Here is a 12,988-nt window from a genome sequence, read left to right on the forward strand (position 1 = left end):
TTGTTAAGGAACGGTCTGCCTACCCATGTCAGAGACGCAAACTCGGTCTCAACCTTTAAGTCTCTACTGAAGACTCATCTCTTCAGTGGGTCATATGATTGAGTGTAGTCTGGCCCAGGAGTGGGAGGGTGAACGGAAAGGCTCTGGAGCAACGAACCACCCTTGCTGTCTCTGCCTGGCCGGTTCCCCTCTTTCCACTGGGATTCTCTGCCTCTAACCCTATTACAAGGGCTGAGTCACTGGCTTTACTGGGGCTCTCTCATGCCGTCCCTGGAGGGAGTGCGTCACCTGAGTGGGTTGAGTCACTGATGTGGTCATCCTGTCTGGGTTGGCGCCCCCCCCCCCCCCCCCCCCCCCTTGGGTTGTGCCTTGGCGGAGGTCTTTGTGGGCTATACTCAGCCTTGTCTCAGGATGGTAAGTTGGTGGTTGAAGATATCCCTCTAGTGGTGTGGGGGCTGTGCTTTGGCAAAGTGGGTGGGGTTATATCCTTCCTGTTTGGCCCTGTCCAGGGGTGTCCTCGGAGTGGGCCACAGTGTCTCCTGACCCCTCCTGTCTCAGCCTCCAGTATTTATGCTGCAGTAGTTTATGTGTCGGGGGGCTAGGGTCAGTTTGTTATATCTGGAGTACTTCTCCTGTCCTATTCGGTGTCCTGTGTGAATCTAAGTGTGCGTTCTCTAATTCTCTCCTTCTCTCTTTCTCTTTCTCGGAGGACCTGAGCCCTAGGACCATGCCCCAGGACTACCTGACATGATGACTCCTTGCTGTCCCCAGTCCACCTGGCTGTGCTGCTGCTCCAGTTTCAACTGTTCTGCCTTATTATTATTCGACCATGCTGGTCATTTATGAACATTTGAACATCTTGGCCATGTTCTGTTATAATCTCCACCCGGCACAGCCAGAAGAGGACTGGCCATCCCACATATGCTCTCTCTAATTCTCTCTTTCTTTCTCTCTCTCGGAGGACCTGAGCCCTAGGACCAAGCCCCAGGAATACCTGACATGATCACTCCTTGCTGTCCCCATTCCACCTGACTGTGCTGCTGCTCCAGTTTCAACTATTCTGCCTTATTATTATTCGACCATGCTGGTCATTTATGAACATTTGAACATCTTGACCATGTTTTGTTATAATCTCCACCTGGCACAGCCAGAAGAGGACTGGCCACCCCACATAGCCTGGTTCCTCTCTAGGTTTCTTCCTAGGTTTTGGCCTTTCTAGGGAGTTTTTCCTAGCCACCATGCTTCTACACCTGCATTGCTTGCTGTTTGGGGTTTTAGGCTGGGTTTCTGTACAGCACTTTGAGATATCAGCTGATGTACGAAGGGCTATATAAATACATTTGATTTGATTTGATTTGTTGCTTTTACGCCAAACATAACGTTTTGCATTGTTGCCAAAAAGTTCAATTTTGGTTTCATCTGACCAGAGCACCTTCTTCCACATGTTTGGTGTGTCTCCCAGGTGGCTTGTGGCAAACTTTAAACAACACTTTTTATGGATATCTTTAAGAAATGGCTTTTTTCTTGCCACTCTTCCATAAAGGCCAGATTTGTGCAATATACAACTGATTGTTGTCCTATGGACAGAGTCTCCCACCTCAGCTGTAGATCTCTGCAGTTCATCCAGAGTGATCATGGGCCTCTTGGCTGCATCTCTGATCAGTCTTCTCCTTGTATGAGCTGAAAGTTTAGAGGGACGGCCAGGTCTTGGTAGATTTGCAGTGGTCTGATACTCCTTCCATTTTAATATTATCGCTTGCACAGTGCTCCTTGGGATGTTAAAAGCTTGGGAAATCTTTTTGTATCCAAATCCGGCTTTAAACTTCTTCACAACAGTATCTCGGACCTGCCTGGTGTGTTCCTTGTTCTTCATGATGCTCTCTGCGCTTTTAATGGACCTCTGAGACTATCACAGTGCAGGTGCATTTATACGGAGACTTGATTACACACAGGTGGATTGTATTTATCATCATTAGTCATTTAGGTCAACATTGGATCATTCAGAGATCCTCACTGAACTTCTGGAGAGAGTTTGCTGCACTGAAAGTAAAGGGGCTGAATAATTTTGCACGCCCAATTTTTCAGTTTTTGATTTGTTAAAAAAGTTTGAAATATCCAATAAATGTCGTTCCACTTCATGATTGTGTCCCACTTGTTGTTGATTCTTCACAAAAAAATACAGTTTTATATCTTTATGTTTGAAGCCTGAAATGTGGCAAAAGGTCGCAAAGTTCAAGGGGGCCGAATACTTTCGCAAGGCACTGTAATTGTTTAAATACCCATTCCTATTGAGAGGTGGCTGCCCCACACCCTGACTCCTAAAATTCATGTTTGAAAATAAAGCAATTAAAGATTTTTGTAACACTTTTATCAAATCTTGAGTTAGTTAGTATTATTACATTGAAAGATACTGATCTAATTTGTACACTCTTAGAAAAAAGGGTTCCAAAGGGGTTATTTGCAGAGGGACAGGGTTGTACCAAGAACCATTTACATCTGAAGAACCCTTTTTGGAAGAACATTTTTCATCCTAAGAACCGCTTTTCGAAAGAAAGGGTTCTTTAATTATTTTTTGGGTAGGAAAGAAGGATTCTTTGGAAGGCAAGAGGGTTCTACTGTACATAGAACCCTTCTGAACTGAATAAGCTTTTCAATAGTGCCTAAGCATTAGTGTTTACTTAAACTTTAACATCACGAGTTTGAGTTATCTGATAGAGGTGGGAATGTTTTAAACTGTACCTACAGTATACTCCCAGTTGGTATTAGATAGAATGTCGCGGCCCCACCCGCTATGGGGGAAAATGACCCGTGGTTACCCCATTGTCTCACCTCAAAAACACAACCTTTTTTGCTACCGACCAGAACATTCTTGGACACCGAGTTCTCACATTTTCCCACTCTCCCACACTGAATAGCCTGAAGCCACAGCGCTCTTCTTGCAGGATCGATTTCCCTACATGGGAGCATTGTGAACTGTTTGTCGTGATTTTTGACATAGATACATGTACAACAACACAGCATCTTTTCGGCATGTTTTGTTATTTCTGTATAACAAAAAATTGATGATGAAGTTGGCTCTTTTACAATGGGGGTCAATGGGAATTTGTGGGTGTGGTCGGGGGGAATTACTTCTTATGGCGTGAATATCGACCATCGAGTATATGGGAATATTTGTACATGTATATGGTATTCCTCATGTGTCTGTTATTCCTTTATGTTAGGTAGTTTTTAAACCAATTACATGCAGCCTGATCCAGGCCTATGATCTGGTCTAAAGCCAGGTTGATGAACATGTACACTACATTTCTTAGATAAGAAAGTTCTTAGTTGAGAGTTAGGCAGGTAACTCCAAGAGTTACCGGTCTAACAGAACACAGAGCGTGTTCTTTAATAGTAGCCTCTCCAACAAAATCCAGGTAGAATCAGGCATTCCCCAGGGCAGCTGTGTAGGCCCCTTAATCTTTACTAATGACCTGCCACTGGCTGAGTAAAGCCTGTGTCTTTATGTATGCAGATGACTCAACACTATGCACGTCAGCAAGTTAAATCACTGCAACACTTAAAGAGCTGCAGTCAGTTTCAGAATGGGTGGCAAGTAATAAGCTGGTCCTAAATATTTCAAAAACTAAAAGCATTGTATTTGGGACAAATCATTCACTATACCCTAAACCTCAACTAAGTCTTGCAATGAATAATGTGGAAATTGAGCAAGTTGAGGAGACTAAACTGCTTGGAGTAACCCTTGATTGTAAACTTATGGTCAAAACATATTGATGCAACAGTAGCTAAGATGGGGAGAGGTCTGTCCATAATAAAGCACTGCTCTGCCTTCTTAACAACAATATCAACAAGGCAGGTCCTACAGGCCCTAGTTTTGTCGCACCTGGACTACTGCCCAGTCGTGTGATCAGGTGCCACAAAGAGGGACTTGGGATAACTACAACTGTCCCAGAACAGGGCAGAACGGCTGGTCCTTAAATGTACACGTAGAGCTAACATTAATAATATGCATGTCAATCTGTCATGGCTCAAAGTAGAGGAGAGATTGGCTTCATCACTACTTGTTTTTTTTACTCAAGCAGTAAAATCAGATTTAAAAAACAGTGAGGACTGAAGAGTCACACACAGGTACAAACACACATAACATACACACACGTACACCTGGATTGTGTGTTGTAGTAGAGTAGTAGCCAGAAGGCACACACTTAATGTATTGTGAAATCTTTTGTAAAATGTATTTTAATGATTAGAAATTGTATTATATTGTATATTACTGCCATAATAAATACAAATGATTCTAATACTTTTGCTAGGTAAGAAAGTATAGAAATAGGGCAATCATTATTTAGGGCACAAAGGTCACCACCTTTGTGGAAAGGGAGCACAGCCTTCTAAACCCTTGTGATAGTACCAGATATGATCGTCAAATAAAAAATCTGGGTTAATGATTCAGAAATCAATGGGGCGGAGAGCTGCAATAAAACCAGAGTCTGGTCTAGCAGTAATGCAGCCAACTCATCCCCCTTGCTAATGTCCTGGAGTCTGGTCTAGCAGTAATGCAGCCAACTCATCCCCCTTGCTAATGTCCTGGAGTCTGGTCTAGCAGTAATGCAGCCAACTCCAGACTACTCATCCCCCTTGCTAATGTCCTGGAGTCTGGTCTAGCAGTAATACAGCCAACTCATCCCCCTTGCTAATGTCCTGGAGTCTGGTCTGGCAGTAATGCAGCCAACTCATCCCCCTTGCTAATGTCCTGGAGTCTGGTCTAGCAGTAATACAGCCAACTCATCCCCCTTGCTAATGTCCTGGAGTCTGGTCTGGCAGTAATGCAGCCAACTCATCCCCCTTGCTAATGTCCTAAGCATATCAACCCCCCCCCCCCCTCCCCCCACCATGGATGTTTTAACTTCAGTATTAAGCAAGGCCTTCAGCACATCACAGGTACAGTAGTAACTTGTTGAAATTAAAACACAGATTCACTAGTAGTTGACAGGTTATCATTCATGGCATAAAAAGCCAGCAGCAGGCCGTGCGACACAGTCCCCCTCAAAAAGTAACCATATTTGGTTAGTAGAGACCCTACTAAGTAATTTTCACCCCACTTTATTTGAGTAAAGTTGTTTCTCTACAACCAAATACTGTATGAATACCATATAGTATTGCATTTGGAGATATGTTGCCAGAATAAAAAGCCAGCAGTAAACATTTGGTTAGTAGAGACCCTACTGAGTATTTTCCACCCCAGTTTTCCATATACGATGTATTGCATTTGGGGCTATGGAGGGGAGAGGGAAAGGCCAACAGCAGGCGTGCAACTCAGTTGCCCTCAAAAACTAAGGGAATGCAGGCGACAAGTTTAGATCTGCAAATTATGCCAATTCAAACGCATTGGGCTTATTCAGGACACATTTTGGCGACAGTGAGCCCTCTCGCCTTGCCTCTTCCTCTCTGCTGAAACTAGTGAACGGAACAGCGCTGCTCTGTCTTACTATATGTAGCCCATGTATCTGATGCTGTCTGCCCAGAAACAGTATGACATGCCATTCTCCTTCTGTCCAGACAGCATCAGATACATGGTCTACACAGACGGAGATAGAGGGGGGCTGTTTCGCTCACTCGGATGCTTTATCTGAGATCATAAATCCGGCCCTAGCTATTCGGTGGCACAAGTGGGGACACACCAGGATGAGGAGTAAGTTTCACACATCCCCATGTGCAACGTTCATCCCTGAAATTTTCCCAACAGCGACCCCCAGGCAATAGCAGAACGAAGTCACTAAGCACCACTGTAAAGGACATCACGCTGCTTGCTTAGCAAGTACCACTTCCTCTTGATTCCAGTTATGGGTAGCTGTAGCCCAATATGGCGACCGGAGTATTGGCGAGGGGGTGTGTCAGAAGGAGTGGGTTTGTGCAGATTTGTTGCCACTCAAGAACGTTTTGCTTCGAGTCGATAAGCTGGCGAGCGACCAGTGCACCGGTGTTGATACACGCTTGTGTCGCCGGCAGTAGCTAATGTGCCCATTTTTTTTCCTCACATGATTTTACTTCAAGTAGGATAGCAGCCTACACAAGAAATAATTAATATTGATAACCATCTAGTTGTCACCTTGATACCTAACCTACATGCAGTCTACTACTCAATGGGGAGGGTATAAACAGCAACAGCAGGACACACTGCTCTTCACTCTCTCCTGACAAGCACTCCTGTCTGACAACGGCGTGGGCAACGGCGTAGGATATCATGGCGACAGTCACAGAAGCACAAGCATGCAGTAACAATACAGTCATCATACCAGTCATACACCCTCCTCAGAGCATTATGTGTTATTCTGTACGTAAATCCTAGACACTCCATTTAGTATGTTATGTTACGTGTGCAATGGTTACATTAGACAGATGGCTACTTAAGGCAAAAACAAAAGTAGGGTGGGTGGTCGGATTTACATACAGAATAAAACGAAATGCTCTGAGACCAGGTTGAGGAGAGCTACCCTCATGTAGGTTTTCACTGCAACCCAGGGATGTAGTGTTGCAGCAGTGCTGCCATAGCGTGATGCTGCTCCCTCACTTTTTTTATTTGAGAATACGCAGAGCTGCATGGTAAAATAATTTCTGGAAAATAAATTTGAAATAAATTATATTTAGGCCTAACTACCACGAAAATTCCATGAAAACGATAGAATGACAAACCAAATAAATATGTAGGCAATAACAGCCTATGAGTATGTAGCCTAAATGGTGGTTTCTTCCCTGAATGCTTTCTCTATGGCGGTGACACGAATGATGAACTGTAGGCGTGTGTGCAGAGACCAGTCGGTCAGAGGCTTGACCACTTTCAGTGGCCCAAATCCGACATAACATGAACAGTCACAGACAGAAAACTGCTAAAACAGACTTGTACAACACACGTTGTACAACTCGCCCTACTGTCCAAGTGCTTAGTTTACAGAAACGTACCACCTCTATTGCATATGCTGACAAACAGCCTGGTCTCAGTGCATTTCGATTATTCTGTGTGGAAATCCGTGACACTGCATTTAGTATGACATATTACTTTTGGTATGGTTACATAAGACAGATGATTGCTTAAGGCTAAAGTAGGGTGTTGGTCGGAGTAGATGGGTGGGTGTATAGCGCGAAAGTCTAGCAACCCAAAGATTGCAAGTTTGAATCTCATCGCGGTCAAATTAAGTATTTTAGCAACTTTTTAACTATATACAACTTTTTAGCTCACTTAGCAACTACTTAGCATGTTAGCTAACCCTAACCCCAACCCCAACCATTTAACCTAACTCCTAAACTTAACCCTCACCCTGAAACCTATCCTAGCTAAAGTGAGCCACCAAGCTAGAATTTGTAACAGATCATGCGTTTTGAAAATTGATAACATATTATACGTTTTGCAAATTTGTAACATATTGTACATTTTGCAAATTCGTAACATATAATACGAATGTTAATTCATAACATATCATACAAAATGGGGGATTTACATCCACAACTTAACGCATACTATACTAAATGTATATATTTCTTTAACGAGTCGGACACGAAGGATTTACTTCAGACTCCCGACAAGGCCCAAATTCCCATAATTCGCATGAAGAAGAGACAGAGATATCGGGGACGTAGGTCGGGGAGCCTATACCATCAGTCCTATTAGCGAATGCGCAATCATTGGATAATACAAATAGATGAGCTCCGATCAAGACTATCCTACCATAAAACATAAAAAACTGTAATATCATATGTTTCACCGAGTTGTGGCTGAATGACGACATGGATAACATACAGCTGGCTGGGTTTTTGGTCCATCAGCAAGATAGAACAGCTACCTCCAGTAAGACAGGGAGTGACGGTCTGTGTCTATTTGTAAATAACAGCTGGTGCACGAAATCTAATATTAAGGAAGTCTCAAGGTTTTGTTCGGCTGAGGTAGAGTGTCTCATGATAAGCTGTAGACCACACTATTTACGTAGCTGTCTATTTACCACCACAACCCAATGCTGGCACTAAGACGGCATTGAACGAGCTATACAGCTCGAGCTGTACAAGCAAACAAGAAAAGGCTCATCCAGAGGCAGCGCTCCTAGTGGCCGGGGACTTCAATGCAAGGAAACTTAAATCAGGTTTTACATCATTTCTACCAGCATGTTACATGTGCAACCAGAGTAAAGAATCTCTAGACCACCTTTAGAGACTAGTACAAAGCTCTCCCTCGCCCTCCATTTGGCAAATCTGACCATAAATCTATCCTCCTGATTCATGCTTACAAGCACAAACTAAAGGAGGAAGTTCCAGTTACTCGCTCAATAAGGAAGTGGTCAGATGAAGCAGATGCTAAGCTACAGGACTGTTTTGCTAGGACAGACTGGAATATGTTCCGGGATTCTTCCGATGGCATTGAGGAATACAGCACATCAGTCGCTGGCTACATCAATAAGTTTATTGATGAAGTCATCTCAACAGTGACCGTCCGTACATACCCCAACCAGAAGCCATGGATTACAGGCAACATCCGCACTGAGCTAAAGGGTAGAGCGGGACTCTAACCCAGACGCTTAATAGAAATCCCGCTATACCCTTTGACAAACCATCAAACAGGCAAAGCATCAATACAGAACTAAGACTGAACTCTACTACACCGGCTCCGACGCTCGTCGGATGTGGCAGGGCTTGCAAACTATTACGGACTACAAAGGGAAGCACAGCCGTGAGCTGCCCTGTGACATGAGCCTACCAGACGAGCTACATAACTTCTATGCTTGCTTCGAGGCAAGCAACACTGAAGCACGCATGAGAGCATCAGATGTTCTGGACGACTGCGTGATCACGCTCTCTGTAGGCGATATGAGTAAGACCTTTAAACAGGTCAACAGACCTTTGTACTCCGAGCATGCGCTGACCAACTGACAAGTGTCTTCACTGACATTTTCATCCTGTGCCTGACCGAGTCTGTAACACCAACATGTTTCAAGCAGACCACCATAGTCCCTGTGCCCATAGACCCTGTGCCCTAGGCTGGTAAGGGCTCACATCAACACCATTGTCCCAGAAAACCTAGACCCACTCCAATTTGCATACTGCCCAAAAAGATCCACAGATGATGCCATTTCTATTGCACTCCACATTGCCCTTTTCCACCTGGACAATAGGAACAGCTATGTGAGAATGCTATTCATTAACTACAGCTCAGCGTTCAACACCGTAGTACCCTCAAACCTTGTCACTAATCTAAGGGTCCTGGGACTAAAAACCTCCCTCTGCAACTGGATCCTGGACTACAGGCTGCCCCCAGGTGGTAAGGGTAGGTAACAACACATCTGCCACGCTGATCCTCAACACGGGGGCCCATCAGGGGTGCATGCTCAGTCCCCTCCTGTACTCCCTGTTCACCTATTACTGCATGGCCAAGCAAGACTCCAACACCATCATTAAGTTTGCAGACGACACAACAGTGGTAGGCCTGATCACCGACAACGATGAGACAACCTATAGGGAGGAGGTCAGAGACCTGGCAGTGTGGTGCCAGGATAACAACCTCTCCCTCAACGTGATCAAGACAAAGGAGATGATTGTGGACTACAGGAAAAGGAGGACAGAGCATGTCCCCATTCTCATCAATGGGACTGTAGTGGAGCAGGTTGAGAGCTTCAAGTTCCTTGGTGTCCAAATCACCAACAAACTATCATGGTCTAAACACAGTAAGACAGTCGTGAAGAGGGAAAGACAACATCTATTCCCCCTCAGGACACTGAAAAGAGCATCCTGACTGGCTGCATCACTGCCTGGTATGGCAACTGCTCAGCATCCGACCGCAAGGCACCACAGAGGGTAATGCATACGGCCCAGTACATCACTGGGGCCAAGCTTCCTGCCATCCAGGACCTCTATACCAGACGGTGTCAGTGGAAGGCCCTAAAAATTGGTAAGGACTCCAGCCACCCTGTCATAGACTGTTCTCTCTGCTACCGCACGTCAAGCAGTACCGGAGCGCCAAGTCTAGATCCAAAATGCTTCTTAACAGCTTCTATGCCCAAGCCATAAGACTCCTGAACAGCTAATCAAATGGCTACCCAGACTATTTGCATTGCCCCCCCTCTTTTACGCTGCTGCTACTCTCTGTTTATTATCTATGCATAGTCACTTTAACTCTACCTACATGTACATATAACCGGTGCCTACGCACATTGACTCTGTACCGGTACCCCCTGTATATAGCCTCGCTATTGTTATTTTACTGCTGCTTTTGAATGATTTGTTACTTTTTTTTCTTCCATTTTTTACTTATCTATTTTTTACTTAACACTTGTTTTTCTTAAAAGTACATTGTTGGTTAAAGGATTGGAAGTAAGCATTTCACTGTAATGTCTACACCTGTTGTAATTCAGCGCATTTGACAAATACAATTTGATTTGATTACTCGGCTCTCAGCTGCGCAACATGCAGTAAGTCATTGTTTTGCAGGCTAGGAGTGTCCGTATAGCCTCTCCCTGCTAACTATTTGCTTCATTTAAACAACATTGCTCCATAATGTTACAGTATTAGCTAAACCAGTTCAGTTTACTAGTAGTATGCAAATGTTTCTTGGCACCGAAAGAAAGGAAAATGTTGTGAGTCTGGTAAAATAATCTGTAGTATTGTGTAGGCTGTAGCAATATTTTTTAAGTTAGCTATGATTTGAAGTAAGTTTATCTAGCTGTCTTATTTTGTATTTGTTCAATGCCTCAATTGATTTCAGAAGTTATATTGGATATACCGTATGGCTGTACAGATTCCTGGTTCGAATCAACCCAAGATCATGAACCCTAAAGATGGGACAGAGTGCATGACAAGGTGGCCCAGAGGAATCTAGCTGTTCTGAATGAAGACCTCTCGTGAGGTAAGTACACACACACATACAGTGCCTTGCGAAAGTATTCGGCCCCCTTGAACTTTGCGACCTTTTGCCACATTTCAGGCTTCAATCATAAAGATATAAAACTGTATTTTTTTGTGAAGAATCAACAACAAGTGGGACACAATCATGAAGTGGAACGACATTTATTGGATATTTCAAACTTTTTTAACAAATCAAAAACTGAAAAATTGGGCGTGCAAAATTATTCAGCCCCTTTACTTTCAGTGCAGCAAACTCTCTCCAGAAGTTCAGTGAGGATCTCTGAATGATCCAATGTTGACCTAAATGACTAATGATGATAAATACAATCCACCTGTGTGTAATCAAGTCTCCGTATAAATGCACCTGCACTGTGATAGTCTCAGAGGTCCGTTAAAAGCGCAGAGAGCATCACGAAGAACAAGTAACACACCAGGCAGGTCCGAGATACTGTTGTGAAGAAGTTTAAAGCCGGATTTGGATACAAAAAGATTTCCCAAGCTTTAAACATCCCAAGGAGCACTGTGCAAGCGATAATATTGAAATGGAAGGAGTATCAGACCACTGCAAATCTACCAAGACCTGGCCGTCCCTCTAAACTTTCAGCTCATACAAGGAGAAGACTGATCAGAGATGCAGCCAAGAGGCCCATGATCACTCTGGATGAACTGCAGAGATCTACAGCTGAGGTGGGAGACTCTGTCCATAGGACAACAATCAGTTGTATATTGCACAAATCTGGCCTTTATGGAAGAGTGGCAAGAAGAAAGCCATTTCTTAAAGATATCCATAAAAAGTGTTGTTTAAAGTTTGCCACAAGCCACCTGGGAGACACACCAAACATGTGGAAGAAGGTGCTCTGGTCAGATGAAACCAAAATTGAACTTTTTGGCAACAATGCAAAACGTTATGTTTGGCGTAAAAGCAACACAGCTCACACCCTGAACACACCATCCCCACTGTCAAACATGGTGGTGGCAGCATCATGGTTTGGGCCTGCTTTTCTTCAGCAGGGACAGGGAAGATGGTTAAAATTGATGGGAAGATGGATGGAGCCAAATACAGGACCATTCTGGAAGAAAACCTGATGGAGTCTGCAAAAGACCTGAGACTGGGACGGAGATTTGTCTTCCAACAAGACAATGATCCAAAACATAAAGCAAAATCTACAATGGAATGGTTCAAAAATAAACATATCCAGGTGTTAGAATGGCCAAGTCAAAGTCCAGACCTGAATCCAATCGAGAATCTGTGGAAAGAACTGAAAACTGCTGTTCACAAATGCTCTCCATCCAACCTCACTGAGCTCGAGCTGTTTTGCAAGGAGGAATGGGAAAAAATGTCAGTCTCTCGATGTGCAAAACTGATAGAGACATACCCCAAGCGACTTACAGCTGTAATCGCAGCAAAAGGTGGCGCTACAAAGTATTAACTTAAGGGGGCTGAATAATTTTGCACGCCCAATTTTTCAGTTTTTGATTTGTTAAAAAAGTTTGAAATATCCAATAAATGTCGCTCCACTTCATGATTGTGTCCCACTTGTTGTTGATTCTTCACAAAAAAATACAGTTTTATATCTTTATGTTTGAAGCCTGAAATGTGGCAAAAGATCGCAAAGTTCAAGGGGGCCGAATACTTTCGCAAGGCACTGTACACACACGCGATACCAGCTTGATATGTCCCTTGTCACCTATGTTTTTACCCAGAGAGTAACAGCTCTGGTGCTCTCTGTCTCATTCTATTATTTCTTGCTCTATGCTTGACCTAGGGTTTGAGAAGAGCTGACAAATCAGAACTGAGTAGGATTGTTAGTGAGCCCCATGAGGAGCACCTGATACTGCGCTGACTTCTCTGTCCTGGATGCTCTCCTGCCCAAACTGTCCCATTGTGTTTCCCTACCTCTGAACCCCCTTAACCCAAATAGAGTTGCCCCTGATCCTAGATCTATGATCAATCTCAATTTTAACTCCCTCTCTTTGTTGCTCTCTCCCCATTAAATTTGTGTTGCGATGAGGTTCTTATTTGGTTAACTGTTGTTACTTATATTGTCAATTGTGTTGTTTAATTCGTTTTTAATGTTGTTACCACTTTGAATAAATTTATTTT

Source organism: Oncorhynchus mykiss, chromosome 13, assembly GCF_013265735.2.
Source record: "Oncorhynchus mykiss isolate Arlee chromosome 13, USDA_OmykA_1.1, whole genome shotgun sequence".
In the NCBI taxonomy this organism is placed as follows: Eukaryota; Metazoa; Chordata; class Actinopteri; order Salmoniformes; family Salmonidae; genus Oncorhynchus; species Oncorhynchus mykiss.